Raw genomic sequence first — 21,446 nt, 5'->3', positions numbered from 1 at the left:
TAAGATCTGTGTTTTTAATAAGTAAAATTAAAGTGAGTGGAGTTTTCTTGAATAAAATTCCGTAAAAATGGTCGTTTATACAAATTCCACATGAAATAACGTTAACTTTTATACAAAGATGCATAATTTTAATTCTAATAAATTCTATAAACTTCCTTCTAGTATTATATCTGGATGCGATGTTATATTATTACGAGTATATAAAGTTTTTAAACATATCTCACGAAAGTATCATTTTAGTAAATTGACCGTCGAGATCCAGAAAAGAGATAAGAGAAGTTTCACAAGCAAAAGTTTGTCGGTGAATAATTTTTTATTCTTGCATGAGTGTAATTACCTGATCGATTTACCCTCGAATAATACTGTAGATAATGCCTCGTGGTCATTACATTTCGTCAGTAGTAAATTACGGTACATATGTTAACGTTCGTTTGCAACTACTACAAATAGATTATTGTATATTTTTTGAAGAACTGTATTGAAAGAAACATTTGCTCCATTCTAACTGATAGCGTCAGGCAAATATAATAAATTATTAAAAAAAGATTAAGGGGTTATACACCACGCACCACACAGGGTTAGGTTAAATTTAATTAAACTTAGCCGCAGTGAATAAAAAATGTAAATTTTTACTGTATTTTCTATTAACATTAATCATTGCGGACGTCCTTGAAAAAATTCCTGTCCACTTTTTCTGTTTCACGTTTTGCGTGAAATATCGCGTGAGATTATACTTAAGACGCTGTTATTCGCTGTGTTAAGGAGAATGATAAAATAAGTAGAACACCCATGTGTGTGTGCGCACGAATTTATATACCATTTTAATTCTGGTCTACTCGAATAAATTAAAAAGCTTCATTTTTGATATAATTTCTTTTAATATAAAAAAAAATGCAATAATATGTCGGTTCCATCAATTTCTTAATCTTATAAATAATTGATATCATTATTTAGAACAACTTTGTATAGAAAGTCATTGTTAACTATTTCATACTCGATTGCTTCGTTCGAATATACGTGAAGCGTGCGTTTCTTTATTCTAATCAATATCACTCACAAGTTATTTTATTATGTAAGATGCAAAGAGCTTAATACTGAATATAGTTTGCGCAGCGGAGAAGTCAAGAAAAGTATTCTTCAACAAAGTTACTATTATGCCAATTTTATGAAATAGTAAATTATATAAGTGGTGGCTTTTGTGTAAGCTTTTTATTATGACATTTGTCATGTTCATATAAAGGATTTAGTCATCTATTGTTATATTGAATTATAGTTTACAGTGATAAGTTTACAGTGATTGTATAATTTTGTTTAACATTTCTTTAATATCTATAATTTATAACATAATAAAATATCATATTATTCAGTCAAAAATAGACCGATAATTAATTGTGTTTAAAACTAAATGTAAATATAACTTGTAAATGCAAATCTTTGAAAAATTTGTTTCTATAAAATTTAAAATTTTATTTATCATGAAAAGTAAGTTTTATGCTAATCTTTTATTAAAAATTTTAATAGCATCTGCTAGTATAAAAATGACTTCAAATCTTGAATTTAGATTACCGCATTCCTACTTTACAGCCTATTTTACAACATAAGTATCTCCCTTTCAAAATCGCGTGAAACTAATACATAGCATCACACTTTGTACTCTTTCGTGTATACGACAGTCTTCGATAAAATCAGCCGCTACTGCGGTCATTCCCTCATGTCGCTTATATGTATAAGTATAATAATCTATAGATTGCATTATTGATATGCTGTGCTTTTCTAGTTATTGATATTCTTTTCTTAGACCTAAAGTTTGGCCCCTGTAAGTTCCTCGAAATGGATGTGTCGTCAAAGTTTATTTTTAATTAGAAAAATTAGAAATAATTTATTTTTTTTAGGGTTGCCAGCTTATTTTACGTAAACTGAGAACTGCATTTATACAGTGAAAAATTCTTCTGATTATTTTTTTTGCAAGATTAATATTTGAGATATAAAGGCTTAGTTTACACCGATTGTTTAGTACGCGTACCAAGTACTAAATCTGCTTCTTCGATAGGTATAAATCGTTTAGTGTAAAATCTACACCAATCAAAGAAGCAGATTTAATACTTGGTACGCGTACTAAACAATCGATATAAACTAAGCCAAAGAGATATAAAGACAAATCGATAAAAGACTACGCACGAGAAATAGGATGCGATTCTAATTTTAATACATATGTATAGCCCTTTTAAAGTTGAAAGTTCACATTTTCGCATAGCATAGCATAATGTTAAATATGTAAGATATGCTTTATGTGAAGAGGCAAACACAATCAGTATTTTCCACGTTGTATGCTTGCAAATGTTCGGAATTATTAATTCAGAGAGCGATTAGAGTATGCAGTTGTGCGAGGTCGTTAAACTAGATAGATTTGCATGGTTTGCAAGAATATCGTACACTTGTTGCATCGGCAATAACGTGCAATTATAAATGTAAAAACAGATCTTCTTTATTAATAACGCGAAAAATATATATCACAATATATTGGGTTGTCCTATAAATCCAACAATATTGGACAACATATAACTATATTAATATTATAGACTAATATTAAACCCAATATTATAGATAGCGTATAATTACACTTTTTGTGTCACATTACCGTTCCGAATGAACAACAATTTAAACTATGCGATAATTAAACTAAGTTTCTGATACACATTCAAACGGCTTAACTTGATTATGCAAACGTCCACAACTTTTCTTTGTGGAAACAAAAAGTTACAATTTTATCTCTAAAATTTGTCAAATTAATTTGCTGATGTTTGCCAAACATATTTTCAAATCTCATATAAGTTCTTAATTATATAAATAATATTATTATGTCATAACATTATGTATTAAATTGATTGTACTTACATAGGAGGATTTCTGTATTTTTTTTGAACGTGCAATATTGCTCTCGGACTCCTCACGAAAGTATAGATTTCTCTTCTCTCGCACGTATCGGAAGGTATATTGTAAGATTGCAATCCCCGATTGCACATTCGACATTGCTCTGTCGTTCTTGTAGCCATTGTCAATCTTGTTTGCACTATTTAATTGAATAGGAATTTTATTTTCGAAATTTCACACAATTCTAAGCTTTTGCTAAAAAGATACCCGTCTTCTCAGGATGAATCCTATTCATTACTAGGCTCTTTGTCTGTTGTTATAGAAACACAACTCTGAAATTGCTTTTATTGACATAGCAACCTTACACCTCTCCGTATCTAAGATACGAAACATCAATTTTATTATTCAAATTTACCTAACATGCGAATTAGATTCGAGTTGCTTTTTGTTAAAAAATTTTAAATTATTAAATTTCTTATTAAAATTATATATACAATTTTTTAGAGTTTTGTAATAATAACATTTTGTAATAATAATATTTTGTTTTTTTTTATAGATTTTTCTTTTATATATGACAGTAGTGTAATCTAGTGGTGCAAGATTAATTCAATAAATATTGAACATATTTTATTGATTAATAAATATAATATTATTATTATTATTAATTCGATAATATTATACATTACAAAATTGATATAATTTACAATTAGAAAAAGTTTATTGCTTTACTTTGGAAACAAATTTAGCTATGTTAGGAAAAGTCGGTCTCTATATAAAATTCTGTCCTATAACACAGTTCAGCAAAAAAAAAAAAAAAAAAAAAAAAAAATACAAAACTACGAGTTATCTCTTTTTATAGTTTTTATATATGTTCCACAAAAATTGGAAATATTCAGTAAATTATTCATATTTTTTAGTTCCATTTATAATCTACCTGCGGTGTAACAAACAATATTTAATTGTCAAAATCTTGTTAACCATAATATACACAAAAAATTTCTTTTGAGGGTTAAAAGTCTTAGTGATATATTTTATTAAAAAAAAAAAGAAACTTCTAACACGTCACATACTACAGTTATAACGTAGTAAAGTATGTCAAAATAACCCTTTTTTACTATTTTGACCTTGAATTTCTCAAAATTGATGTAATAGAGCATTTTTAAAAACCGGCATTATATTTAGCACTACAAAAGAAACTATAAAAGGAGATTCCTCGCATTCTTGTGTTCGAGAAAAAAAGCTATTTCTTGTAGAACTGTGTAATCGGTCCATCAAATCGATATTTAAATACCTACTGGGTGAGGTCGGTAGAGGCTTCACCGTCGAGTGAGACCGTTTCTACTTTATCGAGTTAGGTATCAAATTGCGTCTATTGCCGATAGTGGCGTGCTCAAGTTAAACAATACACACCACAAACGAGAAATGTTTATAATATTTAAATATTAATAAGACAAAAGAAATAAGTATTTATATATTTAATATTATATTTTAATATATTTTAAATATTGTTTGTTTTATACGAGTCTCTTATTTCCCAAGTGTAAGTCTAAAATTTGAGATTTTGAACTTACACCAGAAATGTGTTCTGAAGGATTGTTTGCATTTAGTAAACAAGTGGTGTAAGTCTAACTTCATAAATAAGCCACTTAGTGCAGCACAAAGTTGGAGAAGTAAATGATAGGCAGCCAAACGCAAAACATTGATTTTCTAACATTTTAGGAATTGGACTTACACCACTTGGGAAATAAAAGGTTTATATTTAAACATTTTTTTACAGAAAAGTAATATTATTTATTTATTTTTTTTCTGCACATAATTTTAATTTTTAAATTAAGAATAAGAGAAAAATTGATATATGTCGAACCAAGAATCATACTAATTATAGAATATAAAAACATAGATATTTAATGACAATTTTTTTTCTGAAAATTTATTTATTTTCAAGAAATTTTTCAAATATTTTATTAAATTTTAAATAAAAATGCCAACATATAAGCATAATATAAAGTCGTCATTGATTGCATCATGATTTAAATGATTAAAGATGCGATTCATGGGGAAACTTCCTCTACATCTTCGACATTCATGTCGACGACGGAGGTGCAGCCGAAGAAGCAAACGAAGAGAAAGAAGTCTAGGCGTAGGTGGTGTTTCGATTTGAGAGAAGAGTAGGAAGAGGACAGAGATTTTGGCACCCTACTGTGTTTTCTAATTGCCTCGCCTTCCTTGCCTCGGCAACGTTCACATCCAAGCATGGCCTTGAACCCTCTCATGGGTCCACGAAGCCTTCTAAAAGCCCACCGAGCCTTGATTCTTCTCAGCCACCTTCTCCATCTATCCTATTGCCACCTCCGTCTCCTTCCAGTCTCATCTTTCTCTTCAAAAAGGGACGCTGAATAAGCAGCATCATCTATCACATTGCGCAAAACAATATTTGTTTTGTCGGATCTTTTTAATTATTTACAACTGGCTTACGAGCGGAATCTTCCGGGACCCATCCTAAGAAATTTTCGCTGTTCTCAAGCTACCCAAGATTTTTATTTTCAGGAAAATTGCAGCTACGTGCTAGCGATTGAGTTTTCATTGATGGTCCAACAAGTTTATATCGTTACAATTAAAAAATCAACTATCCTATATAGAAAAAATCTATAAAAGCACATTTATCAAATTGATGTTAATAATTTTGTTTTTATTAATTATTACATTTTTTTTAATTAACTTAAAAAAATTTTTTTTTAATTTTATATTTATTTATTATTTATTTTTTATTTATTTTTTAATCTGCATTCGCGTAATATTTTATGGTTTTTAAAAATGTTTCTTGTATACATTTTTATACCAACATAAACTCTAACAGTAAAAGTAACAAATGACAAGTACAAACAGGTGCCGACAATACTCGCATTATCGGCGCAATTTTTAATTACGCGACGCATTTGACGGATTACATCGACGATTAATTGGGCGCTAACAAACACTGCACACTACAAAGTTTGCGTAATTCTGTAAAATTATGCAAAACACATTGCGCCTGGCGTACGAAAAGCGAAGATTTCACGGAAAAAAGCAATACACGTACGAGCACAAGACGAGTGTGATTATTTCTGTGGAATGTCAGTATCGGGATTTCTGTTGAAATTCGATCTTGGTATTGGAACCACCAGATAATGACTAGGAAGTCTAGAGGCGTGGTAATGAGGGTTGGCCCGATGCCCCGAGGGGCCCGAGAAGACGCAGGGCGTCTACGGTCCCTTTTTCGTGTCTCTCCTCTTTCTCTATTTTCCGATCGCGTTCCCCTTCCCGTAGGCCCGTGCCCATGTACGGAATGTACGAGAACGACGGGACCCGCCGGTTTTCTAGCTGGCCTAGCTGGGTAATAAATTACGGTTGAGATATCGGCACCTCCTCCTATCCATTCGTCAGGGGTACGTAACGTTGCTCCGTTTAAAAGACAACTACACCCTCTCCCTTGCCCCTCCGCCTAACCAAAGCTGCCCGAAGCGTGTTCGCCATCCTTCAGGTCTCTCATTCTTCTTAACCCGCTTCGTCTTCTTTGGCAGTCTCATCTCGTCCGGACTGACTCGAGATAAGACATCAATCTTGCGCGCGGCGAATTAGTACCAGGCGTGATTATCGCGCTTTGTACAATTTGCAGGTAGAACCGTCGATTTATTTGAATACTCTTAAAGATGCACATTGTATATAAAAGAATATAAATAATATAAGAATAGGAATATATTTTTCTTTCTCTCAACGATAATTGGCGTATAATCTTATAGAAGTTAATCAGCAGAAAATTCCACTGAACGGTTTTTTTACACGAGTTATTTTTGCAAGTGACAATAATTTGTGGTAAACGATTCAGATCTTATCGAGAACTCTGAAAAAAACTTCTTTACGTCATTGCCTTCCGTATCGGGTTTAAATATATCTTGTGTACGTCCACACGAAGTCAAAATATTTTCAGATCCTGGTCGTCACGGTTAATTGGGGAACCGGTCTGTCGAATCGCTCCATCCCCGCATTTGCATTCGCACCGGCGCGTACAATATTTTTCATGCGGTGTGAAAACGAACTATTTGTTTGTTTTGTCGCGATGCAGTCGATTGTTCACGCGGAGGTAAATAGATCGAACAAACGAGACGGAAGTGTGTCCTGCTCATGGAACAATTCTCGTCTTCACCATGGCGGTTTCGGGCGATCCGAACGATCTCGTTTACACGAGTTTCACGAGCCTGCCGTCCTCCACCTTTGTCTTGCTCTCATCCCCCTTTTCCTCTCTTCATCTTTTTTTCTTTTTTAGCTGTGCAGTCCTCTGTCAGCAAATCGTTGCATTCCTTGAAAGGAATGGTCGCGCGCGACTCTAGCTTGAATTTGGAACAAGGACGATCTAATGCTGCAGACAATGTTAACTGATGAGCAGAAAGCTGAACCCCGTTATAAGGACAATGCTAGGGTAGGAAAACAGCGGGGAAAAAACAATGGGTGCTCATTAGCATCTACCTGAATCTTTGGGTTCTGCGTTGCCGCTCCTTTTTCTTCTTCGTTTTACCTCTCGCTTCCCGCTTGCTTTTGGTATCTATATCTTAGGTTCTCCGTTTTGCTCCGTCGTCGAAACTACATATCATTGCAAAAAAGATTTGTCCTAATGTATCTTTACTTGTTTAAACTTTTGTTCTCTTAAGTACTTGATGCTCACGGCATTCCTGTGGTTTTCTTTAAACTGCTTTACAAAGCACATTAAATGTTTTCTCGTTTTTTTTTTAGAATAAATATAATCATTGCGTTCAATTTGTACAGAATTATTCTAATTGGCATAATTTTTATGGAACAACTTCAATTTTATATCAAAAAATATGATGTATAAATAACATTATAAAAAATAAAAAAGTAGCGTTTTTTTATACAGAAATGAGATTTATCTATGAATCTTTTACGAGATTCAACCAATAGCGTTGCATTTGTCGCAGAAAATTTCATCCCCGATAATTTTGATAATCATCACGAAGAACCCTCGAAAAATCCCCGAATCAGATAGTAAAATTTATAAGAAAGTTGACGCAGCACGGCTATTGTTTAAGAGCTAAAGAGATCTTTGCTACGTTGTACTTAAGTGAATAAAATCTCGGCTCAAGACATTGTCCATCAACAAGATGGAATTGTTATGGAAAAAAATCCGGTGTCGCCGATTAATATCAATTTAATGTTCTGAGGTCTATAAAATCAATTTTTTTTAAGGAGAGATTCTACTTTGGAAGATTAAAAAAATCTTTTTTTTGTATTTTTTGAATCTTCTATGTATCTATCTGTGTAAAAAATATCTGTGTAAAGGGAGTTTTCAAAATTCGGAAAATTCTCGGAATTACACGCTATTGAATGGAACAAGGCATAGAGGTGCGCTCGGAATTTTAAACACGGTTTTCTCGAACCATGTTTTCAAAACTGGTAGGCGTAATATCTGTGAAACGAGTCAACCGATTAACTTCAGGTTTATTTTGTTGCAAAGTAGATAGTTTTTACTATAGATAGTGCATAAATCTAATAATTTTAAAAAATTACTATTTTTTAATGGGTTAAACAACAAAAAAGGGCAAAAAATTGGACTTCCAACTTTGGAGTGTCGTTATTTTGTAAATTTTTGGTTTTTTATTTCAATTTAGATTCATGTACTACATAATTTTATTAACTTTAAGAATATTTTTTTGTTTCTAATCAATAGTTATGGTGCTATCACGCTCACTAATTAACCAACCAATTCTGCAGAACGGCGCTATCTTATGGATAACTTGCACGTCATTTTTTTATAAAAATTGATTAAAAAAATATCTTTTAATAAAGCAAACTATAATATATTTTTATGAAAAAAGTTCTATTTTAATATCTTTTTTCATTTTCTTAAAAAAAATTCCTAAAAATCACTGATTTTTTGGCCTTCCGAAGTAGAATCTCCCTTTCATCGACATCTGTATGAATTGAAAATATTTATGTACGACAATATTTAACGTTTTCAAAATAGTACTTTTACATTTTTGCAGACGATATTTAGATATATTCTTAAAAGACTTTCTTATCGATCATCGACTGATTTGATCTATGTTAAAGAAACGTGGTTTATCAAATGTTTAGTTTATTTTTTCCTTGAACATTTAGTGTGAGTCACATTAGTTATTTGCATAAAACAAAACTTTATATCCTGCGTAAACCTATTTTTTAAAACGCCAGTAATCTGAAAAATAATTGTATTTACAATTTATTTTTAAATGCTTTAGAATGTGTTCTAACTAAAATATGTATGTTTTTATATTCTGATACATATAATTATTATTTAATTTATTCTGATATGTGTGCAATTATCATTTAATTATGTTTGATTATGTTTTGATTATGGTCATGTTAACTATTACGATTGCGTGAACGTGATCAAAGTATGCAAATTCTTTTCTTACACTCGTTTAAAAAAATATGGTTATGAAGATACATGAAGATACATGATGATTAACCATATTCTTTTCCAAAGACTCAAAAAGTATTTTGTAACGCGGTGAAATATCGAAGGAGTCTCATGAAAAAAAGTCAACTTTGAAAATTTTATTCTGGCCGTTACAGCATTAAGAACAAAAAGATCCGACTATTTTAAAGATAGACTCATCGTGTTAAAACATTTTTACGCTGTTTTCCAGTAATTTATTGATTACGCGTAGCAGATATTATTCTGAAAAAAAAAGAAATTATTTTTACAAAGGTGAAAAAAAGGTTGAAGACTCGATTCGCGACTACACAGGGTCGTACCGAAATAGACTCGGTAGATAATGGTCTGACTGACTGACAGATAACGGTCGCTAGATAAAGTCATGACTGACATACGATGTACGTGTGCTCCGCGAAAAATTGATAATCCTCAAAATGTAAGCTTAAACATTTTTCATCGCTCGGCTGCGTCGGAACGTTATTATACACGTGGTTAGTTTTCAGCGCTGACTCGCGTTTAATATGTGGTTTCTTTCCCAAGTATATGTAGAGAGAGAGAGAGAGAGAGTAACTTAATTCATATATGTACACTATCAAAATATTTGTTATTTAAAAGTTTTAACTTTTTACTGAAAATTTTCCGCAACTGACAATAGTTTTCGACATCGAGATAAAAATAACACACGACTCATTTAATTTGTTTTTAATGTGACAATCGTCATTTTAAATGCAATAGTACTCCTTTATTTATGTAATCATATAATCGTATACGAATAATCATTATGAGAGGAAATTTTTATATTTGTCAATTTGTGAAAAACTAGCAGTGGATAATACTTAGAAAACTTACGTTGAGTTTCGCCACAGCAGCGGTAGAACAGTTTGCCTCGGATAGGTGACCCCGCGGAATTCAACGAGCGTCCGATCCCGTTGGGCTTAATTTCGCTCGTGGATCTGCTTTTCTCGTTTTCTCGCGTCCTCGCGTTTCGCGATTTCTCACGATCCCCTCGTGATCGGTCTGACCCAACGAAGAAAATTAGATAGCTTTGCTATTTCCGAATCCTCTGACACAATGCGCAATCCACTTTTGTCATCGTATTGTCGATTCCACCTTTGGCAGCAGCGCGGAGGATCGGTTTCCTCGATCGTATCGTACCGCTGTTGTCAGTTGGGTGTCGTGGCAGCTCGAAACGTGCTCGCTTTGAGGCACGTTTCGAGTAGCCTCACGCCGAAATGCACTTAATCGTCAGACGTCCTTCTCCCGGGCATTTTGCTTTATTTTATTTTATTAACGATATATCAAGGATGTATGTCGCAAGACTAACGCGAGAGTTTTAAGCTGTTATTTCTTTTCTGACGTGTGATATAACACATTTCAGAGCAGATTTCGGAAAAATGTTTTCACGGACATAGCGGTGTTAGCTCAACAAAATGCAAATCTTTTCAAGTATCTTTTCAAGTACTTTATTTATTAATAAAATAATTTCATAATAATTTATTAGATGGTAAGCATAACATTTATGGTAAAAAGCATTGTCTTTTAACTTAATTTTCTGATAACACATAAAAAGTTAATATTTTATATCTACACTTTTTTATCATTAAAATTTTTATGAATATAGGTAAGAGAGAAAAAGATGCATATTTTATATGAATAAAGCTGGACATAAATACATAAGTCAAATAATTAATTAAAATTAATATTAAAATGGTCGTCAGTTATTTGTCAGTTGTAAAACCTGACGGATAATTTTCCATAATATTAGATTGAAGATATTTTAAATTCATACTACAATTGAAAATACAATCTTTGCATTCGATTCTAAACGTATCTCGAGTGGATTGAATCCGGTAATGGTACGAAGAAAGCGTTTATCACGGGTCTTATCACACCTCTGACGGGCGCGCTTGTCGTCTCTGTGGTAGGTGCGATTTCCGACACACAGCGTCGCACCTGTACGATCGTTTTTCTCTCTGCGGGGTGCGGCAACGTGGGCTGAACTTTTCCGGTTTTACGCGTCACGGCGTGAGGCTGCTTTATCCGTGCAGGAAAGTACGGATAACCTGTCGTGCCGATGGTGCTGATGTGCAACGTCGTATCCTCGCAGCGCTAAAACTGTCGGACAGGTATCGCCGTAAAGTGTGTTATTAAAATTAATCGAATCTCACCGTTCCGGGCAGACCATCAATTTATTAAACGCTCATGAGCTGCTTAACGTAACGTATTTAAGCACATCAAGCATTATCCATTTTCATTATCTTCGTTATGTCATCTTTATGTTTTATTTACATCGCTCAAGATTTATCGCGCTTACAAATCACCAACTATATTAATTAAGCTAAATCGTTAAATAATTATCTGTATTTTCTGCATAAAATAAGGTGTGCATAAAATGTTTTAGGCATTGTTAAATAATACAACGGATTAAGTTTCGTACATACTCGAATTTTTGCATGATATACATATAAAATAAATTTCAACGGAAAGAAAAATTCCAAGCATAACGGATAATTTTGCTCTGTAGGAGCAATTAACATGACGGTGCTTGTAGAACAACGGATCGCGTGCGAGCAGAACGTTCATTATATCTGTCGCTAGCTCGCAACTCTGGCGTGACACGAACGGAGCACGGCAAGATGGTAGCCATGGTTCCAAGGGATGGAAGAGACCTCTCAGGACCGGCAATAAGTAAATATCCTCGATCGACGAAAGATAACAGTAGCGGCGCGTAGATCATGTACCACGATCGCGATGGTGACTGGATAGGGCAACTTGCGTTTTGTTCTTTCGGTGATGAGAGCAAGGATCAGATAATCCTGTCGAGGGTGGCGGCGGTCGAGAGAAAACAAGAAAAAAGAACGAGAAGAAACATTTCGACTCCGTTTTGCATCCGACAGTTCCCCGGTACGGAAAGCGAGAACGACACGTTTGCAATCAACCTGTCCGCTTTTGTCTCTCGCCTGTTCCACTGTCAGAATCAAGTAAAACACATGTTACATCCTACCATGATCTCGTCCTCTCGGTGAAAAATAGATTTTCGCTGCGATATCAAGGCGGCCGTATGTCCGACGAACGGTTATGGGCAAATTTTAGGTCGGACACCTTGCGACCGGCTGACAGCTGCGCTACAAATTTATTTCTTCTTAATGCTATTTTATCTATGTAACAAAGTTTCTGTAAAATTTGTTTTTAACATTACTTTAAATTTTCTTTTTCTGAGATTGTTTTTCAATTTTTTTCTTACGTTTGATATCTCAAGATGTCAATACAAAGCTCACGTTACATACAATGTCCGGCCGATCTTTATCGAAATGGCTTCTCGTACGAGGAGTCTCGCGCATAGACGCGGCACTTTGAATTTTTTTCGAGATTGATCGCCCAAATCGATCTGTTCTCTCTTCGGCGTCCGCGTGACGGATACGCAATGTAGATTCGTGTCGATCGACTATACAATACGGCCGTAAAACGAGCCGTTCGTGAATACATCTTGTACGATCGATACTGCGGTTTCTCGACACAGCTTGTAAACGCGATCGCACGTCGCAATGCCGACAGAGAAAAAAGTCGTGTCGCGAGATGGAGAAAGATAGTCGATGATGTTGGTCAGAGTTGGAACAAAGGGGAAGGAAAGAGCAGGGTCGGTTTCTGACATTTGTCAGAATATTAATATTCGCACTTCTCCTCGAGCTTATCTTGAAATTTTGCAGCCGGTATTTATTTTGTGTTTATTTTTATTTATTTAGAAAATTATATTTATTTATTCATTTATTATCATAATTAATTAATCAACTACGATTAGCGATACTCTTCGCGCGTAATGCACAAAACAAGATTCGATTAATTAAGATTAATACAAATTGACATTTACGCGATCGGTACATACCGCGAGTTATTGCGTGTGTTCTTAATGTCTAATGCTTTACAAGTCCTGTTTGACATCCGAAGCGGCCCTGGCAAAACGACAAAATGTTCTCCCGCGAATGCGGAGTGGAGCGGAGACCAGCATCAACGGATCACGATCGCGAGAAATACATAAATGCATTTACGACTTCTTCTTCAATGCTCGTTGCTTCTTTCACTCTTTTCCTCTTCCTCGCCGGATTTTTTTTTAACCATGCTACCGTTTCACCGCCTTCGATCCTTTTCTATTCCGCAGCTTATCTTCGCGAGTAGACCGGGACATCAGGCCGCTGTCCGATTCTGTCGTTCCTTATCGCGCTATATATCCCGTGTCGATGGCGAACAGTCGCCACATAGATAACGGCGAACTACATACATTATTCATGCGAATACGCCGCGCTCGCGCATATTACGTATCGCCGCGACAATGCGTGGCCCAAAGCCTTATCGGCGCTGCCATATCGCCGCTTACCTTTACGTAAGGGCCCGGCGACGGCGAGCGTCGCTCGTCGTTGTTATTGTCACGCTTTTTGCAAACTTACGTACCGCGAAAACGAGATTCGGCAGCAATCGTGCCGTAAACGTACGATGCGTTCACGCGCGATCTGTTTTTACGCAGTTCGAGCGCCGACGGTTGTTTGAAATAACAGTCTCGCGTCTGAATGGAAATTAGAATTGTTTTTTGTTCATGAATATCTTGTATTGGGTTGTGTAATAAGTATAATTTTGAACCTGTCAAATAAATCTATCTACTTTTTTGTCAGGCAAAGCGCAAAATGATTAACAATTAACATAAATTAAATATTCGTTTATCGAAATTGTAATAAGAGAATTTATTATATAATCCCAAATTACTTATAACACAACTTAATACATTTTTTCATAACTTGTATCACTAATGTTAAGCGTGTAAAAATGTTTAATAATTGCATACATAAAAAGAAATTTTTGCAACAAAATCATTGTTGCTATTGCATATTAGATGTGATGAGAGCTACACAGAACTTTGCTACAATAACTAATTTTTTAAATTATTCGGTATATCAAATTTATTCGGTAAAATCTGTTTTACTGGTAGAATAGATAAATTTTACTGAATACACATTTGTTCGTAAAGGCACATCAACTGACTACTACAACAAAATAATTTATTTCTAACAAATGTATTGTGTTAATGCAGCAAAATCGTTACCAGTACAAATTTGTTATAATAGCAATATAATTTGCAAATTTAGCAAAATTAGCATTCATAACAAATATCTTTGCTGAGCAAATAATAATTAACATGTTTTGTTACGACAGAGTAAAATTTGTTGTGCCAGTAAATTCTTTTCCATATAGGCAATATAATTTATAATAGTAACTTATCAAAGTTTTATTTTGCAATACTTTTTAAATTGTAAAATACGCTACATATCTCTCTCTCTCTCTCTCTCTCTCTCTCTCTCTCTGCGCGCGCGCTCAGTGAGAAAATTCGTATAGGAAATGCCTACTTTGAAATTTAACGTTGACAAATGTCAATTAAGCCGCTCTAATAGTTGCAATAATATCAATTTGACGACATTGATTAGTAATACCGAAGAATCGTAGAAGCTCATTCGCTCGCCGTGGACGATCTCCTGTATAATTTTAACGCAACACGCCCGTATGAGACACGCGCAAACACACACTGCGGTTGTAAAATTACATCTCGAAGCGACGCATTAAAGTCTAAAGATGTTCGCGTTTACGATTTCCTTTTGGCATATAAAGCACGTCGACGTTAAAACCGCGTCACGTCGCGCTGCGTTTCCTCTTGGCTCGCACACATTATCGTAACATAGTATTAATCGATTAATTTCCAGTGTACGACAGAAATATGCACACGGCGCGTTCAACAAGGCTGGTGCAACAGGCACTTAAGCGCCGAAAGTTATGAATCCGACACAGCTTCCGCAGCCGAGTTGACACAATCTTCGCCGCGAATCTCTACGGCTTTTTGTTTCGCTGCCATGTTCTCGGTTACGGAGGATCCTGCCCTCTTCGTTAACTTGTCGATCTATCGACGTGTCCATCTAAAGTGCGCTTTTCGTTTCTCTCTTCTTAAGAGAGCAGTCGCGAAAGAACGAGAGAAAAAAAAAATACGCGTTATGCCGCAGAAACAATGATCTCTCTCGTTTTCTGTTTATCGCATCGCGAGAATCGACGTGTATCACACGAAAAATCTACCATGGGAAAAACGTGAAAATAACGAATGTTAGGTGCTTCTTGCTCCAAGTTGGATCAAAGCACTTTCTCTGTCTTTTCTCAACCGTTGTCACAGAGTTCGGTCATTAATTTATGACACTGTTGAAGACAAACAAATGAAAAATTCTTTAGAAACTGCTTAAATTCTTAAGATTTAATCAAAAATTGGAAATAGTAAAGATTAAAATAGAAATCGTCTTTTCTTTAGTAAAGTTAACTATAATTAGTAACCCTAGTATAACAGCAATTAAATCACGCATTCAGACAGGATTTGTCACGACGATGTATCTCAAAACGCGCACTAGCGCGTAATTGCGCGACGGACATTTGCATGTCCAAGGAAATGTTATATCTATTCACGCTTTGACCGCGCTTTGTGCCACTGGAGAATCCATATTGTCATTGCTATCAACTCTAGGTACTACCTTTGTAAGGACTCCATGACGTGAAGAATAAACGAGAGAGCGAAAGACCCAAACCCTCAATTGCACCGCCAGGAAAGTGTGTCCAAATGATAAAAGAATATCTGCCGTTATAAAGGGAACGTGTCAAATTTCATTGCATCCGAGGGAGAGATTGGGGAGAACCCTTCGTCGATGAAAAAAAAAGACGGAAGGAGGCAGGACAGAAGCGAAACAGAGAAAGAGAAAGAGAGGGGGGAAAAAGAGGGTGAGAGAGCGTTTCACGTTCGTAGAGAGAATTCAAAGGCGTGGGATTTCACCTGCATAGTCGCGTCGCTCTTGGTGCAAAAAGGAAGAAAAAGTGAAGAGGAGGATCCTGCCACTGTCCTGCCGGGGTGACATCCCTCCTCTCTAGGTGGCAGACCCATAAATAGTCCGGTTTTAGGTATTTAAGCGATAGATCATGTTTTAAACAAAAGTCGCGTTGATCCGCGGTACAGGATGCATCACGGAGGGGTCGGCGGGGTAGAGGGCGCGGACGAAGAGAGTGGCATCGAAAGGAAAGAGACGGAACGAGCGTTGGGGGGACGGCAGAGGGGCACGCCCTCGCTTTCGCGTCGACCTGGTACACCGGACCGATCCCATAAATCCTTCATCCACCTTCATGCACCAACCGCTTCCATCCACGCGGCTGTTTTCTAATATTTTGATTTATGTCATTTTCGCTGGGCTAATTTGGCGGCTTTTATCCTTTATTTGCGCATTTAGGGGTGAAATTTGTCTCTCTGACTGGACGGCTGCTCCAGAGAGTTGGCGCGCCAGGGGGGATTGTTCCCAGAGTGCGATTACAATGCTCGAAAGCGGAGGATCGCTCTCTGATCGCGTTATTGTGTTTCCGCGGCGTATGCTTTTGTTCGCCAACGACGTGTCGCGTAGGAAATCTTGAACAAAATGGGGGAAAGGAGTTGCGAAACTACCACCAACGTCAATAGGGTACCAAAATATTTTCCAGTCGCCCAACTTGCTCCTGAGGTGGGCATTTTGAGACGCAGGGGTGAATGCATCATGCGCCTTCATCGTCTTTACGGTCTAGTGCCGCCTCTGAATGTACTCCCATTTTGGTCAGCGCTATACGGGAGATTGCGCACGTAGAATTTCGAATCATGCGAGCGCGAGGATGTTGAATATCAGAACGCTGAATAGAATTAGAAGCTGCAATGCTTCTTGTGGTCACCGGAGTCAAGATATGCGGAGATACACTGAATAGTTTCTCAGTGATCGTTTATCGACCAAGACTGTTTTTTATAGAAAATATTTTTATCAAAAATATTAGCCACTATACTATTTTTAAAGACGACCATTTTCTCATTCTCAAATATTAGTTAATAAAAATCTTGATTCGTAAGAATTTTTTAAACTGGAGCGATTTAAGATTTTAACTTACTTTGTTAGTTAAAAAATATTTCTAAAGAAATATATTATTTTATCTTATTTTAATATTTTTTTTAGCAACAACAATTTTGCTGCAATAGCAATATTTTTTCCGTGTATATTTCTGATTTTTCTTAGTAAAGGATATTTCTTGATAAAAATATTGCCTTTTTTTATAATATTGAATGTGATGCTTAACACATAATCTTTTCATCGGTTAAAAAGCTAAAAACGCATCCGGCACGAGGGTAGCGACCGGGGCATCAGGACGGAATAACAAATCGTAAATTATTCCGGTAACGTCGTGGATCCGCTTTCGTTCCGGGGTCGCGGATACTTAGATTTAGACATCACGTGTACGCATTGTAGGATCAAAAAAACAAGAAGAGGGAGAGCGAAAGGCTCTGTCTTCCTCTGTTCGGCGCACGCCTTGCAATCTCCGCCGCACTAAACTTCCTGAGAATCCACGTGGCTGTACCATTGTGTCACGATGGCACTAATGATTCGTTCTAATCCGGTGTGGCTCCCTTCAAACACCGTTTCCGCAACATCGCCAATAGAGTCCCGTGACGGTTCGGACCGCGCACCAGCGTCCTGGGGTGACTTTCCGGCAGCGATATAACAGCGATTTTTAGAATGCCGCTTGTAGAAATATCTGTAATTTTAACTAACAATATATTTATATTTATCGTACAGTATTTACCTTCACAAATCAATTTACGTTAAAAGCAATGCAAATGAAATTCCGAACATGCACAATTTATAATTTTTTAATTTGTTAGATTAAGGTGTGTACATTAGAATAACATTATACATTTATTTTTAATAGATTCTCAAAATTTAATTTACCCTTGGAAGAAGAAATTTAAATTCTAGATTTATCGAGAAAAACTCTTTGTCGAGGAAAAATTGACTTTATGTTTATAAACATAGTTATGAATTTTTTCTTAAAGTGTTTAAAAAATACTTTTACCATTCTTCAGTTATTGATAAATTTTGGTAACATGAAATGGTCACTGAATTGAGTGTTTACTCTCGTGTGATCTTTGAGGGGTAATTCCTTTAGCAACTCTAAATGACTGGATGTTAGGTCATCCACGAGGAAATAATGATTCAGACGAGGGAGAAACACGCGCCGACCGGAAACGATTCAATCCAAGAACGGGGTCTCCTTTCATTATTACTGTTAATTTATCATTCGATAAATGACGTAGCTTAAACTGTAGCGAATATATATATATAAGAGCATCCTCCAGAAATACATATATTACTAATCTACGATAAAACTGTTCTGTTATTCTTATTAATATTACAATACTCTTGCAAATAATAATTTTTCTGTAGTATATAGTATACTTATACATTCCAAGAGAAAGAAAACGTGTAATCAATAAACGTGTGTTAATATAAAAACACATGTAGACTTTAATCTTAGATTTTAATTCTAATCTTAAAACATTCTAGAATATTTTTACTTTAATTTTTAAACAATTGGCTTCAAAAAATAAAAAAAGAATATAATCTATCTTTAATGTTTAAGAATATAATCATACATTTTTATTACAAGAATTTGTTTTATATTCATTTTTGTTTATGGCTACCTTTCGTTTGTGGACAATTCGAACAGAAAACATCTGCCTAAAAATCCTTTTTATGTCACTTTCTGTCGTATAACTGCGGGCGATGTTCTTAAGCCGGGTTATGTATTGAAGGATTGGCATGACAAAAATACGCCGTTGCATCTGCCTGTTGAAATTGAAGAAAGAGATCAAAGACGATTTAGACGTAAAAGACTAAGAATATTAGCCAGTACGCCAGTACTCCAGTACTCCAGTACTCCAGTACTCCATCAATAATTGATATTTTTATAGGAACTAAATTAATTGCAGGCATTGCTTGAAACAAATACAGCAAATATAAGTAATATTTGGCGCCCCGCGTTAATATGAGTTAACATTAAAGCTTCTCGTCCACTAAATTGACTATCGTATTAAAATATTTGATATATTTGAACAATTTTTTATGCCGATTTTGTGAGACGTATCGGCTCTCGAACTCAAGTGCGTACGTCGTGTGAGATTAATTTCACGGGCCGATGATTTTTATCCCTTAAATGATACGGCCTGCTGACTGCCACATCGAGAAAGAGAAGTCCTATTTGAACTCGTGGAGAGCATTCCGTAGGCCCATCACGACCTCCAAAAGAATGGGCTGTCGTTTATCAGCTGGGCGTAGGTGCGCGGGCGTCCGTAATAAATTATTTAATTAGTACGGTATTTAATCAATGCTCTTCGTGCGCCCTCCGTAAATATCGGACAGGCTTCTCGTGAGTCACGGAAGAATGGGAGAGGTCAATGATTGGTCAATATTAGTGGGGCCAGTTGGGTCCGTAAAAGCGATAAGTTCGATCCAACGAAACACGAACAGGTATAAAGTGTCTCTATCATTTCCTTTCCATAAATCATTGCCGTCAATTGATACGCTATAATTATCTAATACGCTCTAATTTCTAAAATATTCTTTTAACTTGTGCTTTCTCTATACATTTTAACATTATAGTTAATTAAGATTAAATTAGTTATCATTTTTAATGTAGCAATAAAATTATTGCTACAAAGGAATGTTGATAAAGAAGAACTGTCCTTTTTGTTACATTTGAATTTTACACTTATCTGTTCGTTTTTTTGTCATTTCGATGAAACAAAATATACATTTATTTCTATTATATTTTCTTTTATGACGAGATAATTCGCGGCCACGTATGAGTCGCGAATTAAAAATGCGCCGTGAGAATGATCAAAACGTAGATTAACCCGCACACTTTTTTCGACGAGCTGTTTAATCAAAGGTGCTGGAAAGCGGGATGAGAGGGAACGGGGACGAGGATATGGGCGCTGTCCGGTGTGAGTCCTGAATCCGGCGCTGAAGCAGGAATATCAGGATATAATGCATTGAGGTCCAGACAGGCCTTGTTTATAATGGGTTGAACAAGGGTGCTAGAAGCCAGTGGGGGCTCCGGCCCCCCTAAGGCGCGGGTCTTACGGGCCCCCATAGGGACCGACGGTGTTAACCGGCGGGCAGTCTCACTGCGGTCGCTGTTTGCTCATGAGCCGCGCGTGGTATTTAGGGATAACAAGAGGGCCACTTCATCATCCGCAGGAACGACGACCCTACGATCCTTCGTCTTCTCTCCCCCTCCCTCCTTTCTCTTTCTCTTTCTCTCTCTCTCACTCACTCACTCACTCACTTTTTTGACTTTCTCTTTTTTCTCCTTCTTTTCCTCACAATCGCGCTCTTATTCGCCTTGTTCGTCTCACTCGCTATCGTCCTCGATGTATTGTTTGAACCACCTCGCTTCTTCCATTACTTTGCGGGTTTTTATCTTCCAAAGTGAAAACAAGTAATTGCTAAATTTTAGATAAAAGCATTAGGAACGAAATATAAAAACTGTAATTTATTTAATAGAAATCAGTTTTGACAATCGGTAAATATCTTCGATCATCATCGAAAAAGTATCAATCATAATAACATTCCGATTAAATATTTCAAGAACGGAGTCTTGAAAGAACCCGCGTAACTTCTGACACACATCAAACACCGCTGATTTATGCGTTTCCGCCATCTAGTATCGTCCACATAGTGCCGGGAATTCTGGGGCACAGCCTGACCGGTCTGGCCGAAAAAATGGATTGCTCCGAGGATAGGCCCCTCTTATGGTAATCCTTTGTTTATGCGTTGACAGTCGTTAGAGCTTCTGAAGCACAGGGAAAGTATGCAAATCCGGCGTAGTCAAAGATTGAATTTCATTTCGTGCCCACACCGCGGCGCCATGGATGAAGGGGGGGGGGGAGGGGGAGGGGCATGGTCACCACCTCGGCGTTTGACACATCCGCGTCCGTCGCGCGAGAGATAACCTTTCGTCACCCGGCGAAACGCCGGCTGACCTTTCGACGTCGCCAGCTTCCTGTTTCCATATGCATTAAGCCCGGACGTCGACGATGCTGGACGACAGGCCTTTTGATATCGTGGTGAACGCTGCGTCGCGCTGCGTCGCTCTAGCACATAGTGGCCGTTTTTAATCGGCCGCGATAATTTTGTTTTCTATCGCTGCCATGAATATTAGGACAATCGCCATCATTCGTTGAGCA

This window comes from Linepithema humile, chromosome 7 (genome assembly GCF_040581485.1).
Source record: "Linepithema humile isolate Giens D197 chromosome 7, Lhum_UNIL_v1.0, whole genome shotgun sequence".
Classification (NCBI taxonomy): domain Eukaryota; kingdom Metazoa; phylum Arthropoda; class Insecta; order Hymenoptera; family Formicidae; genus Linepithema; species Linepithema humile.
The sequence above is the reverse complement of the archived record's forward strand: the minus strand, read 5'-3'. Positions refer to the sequence as shown.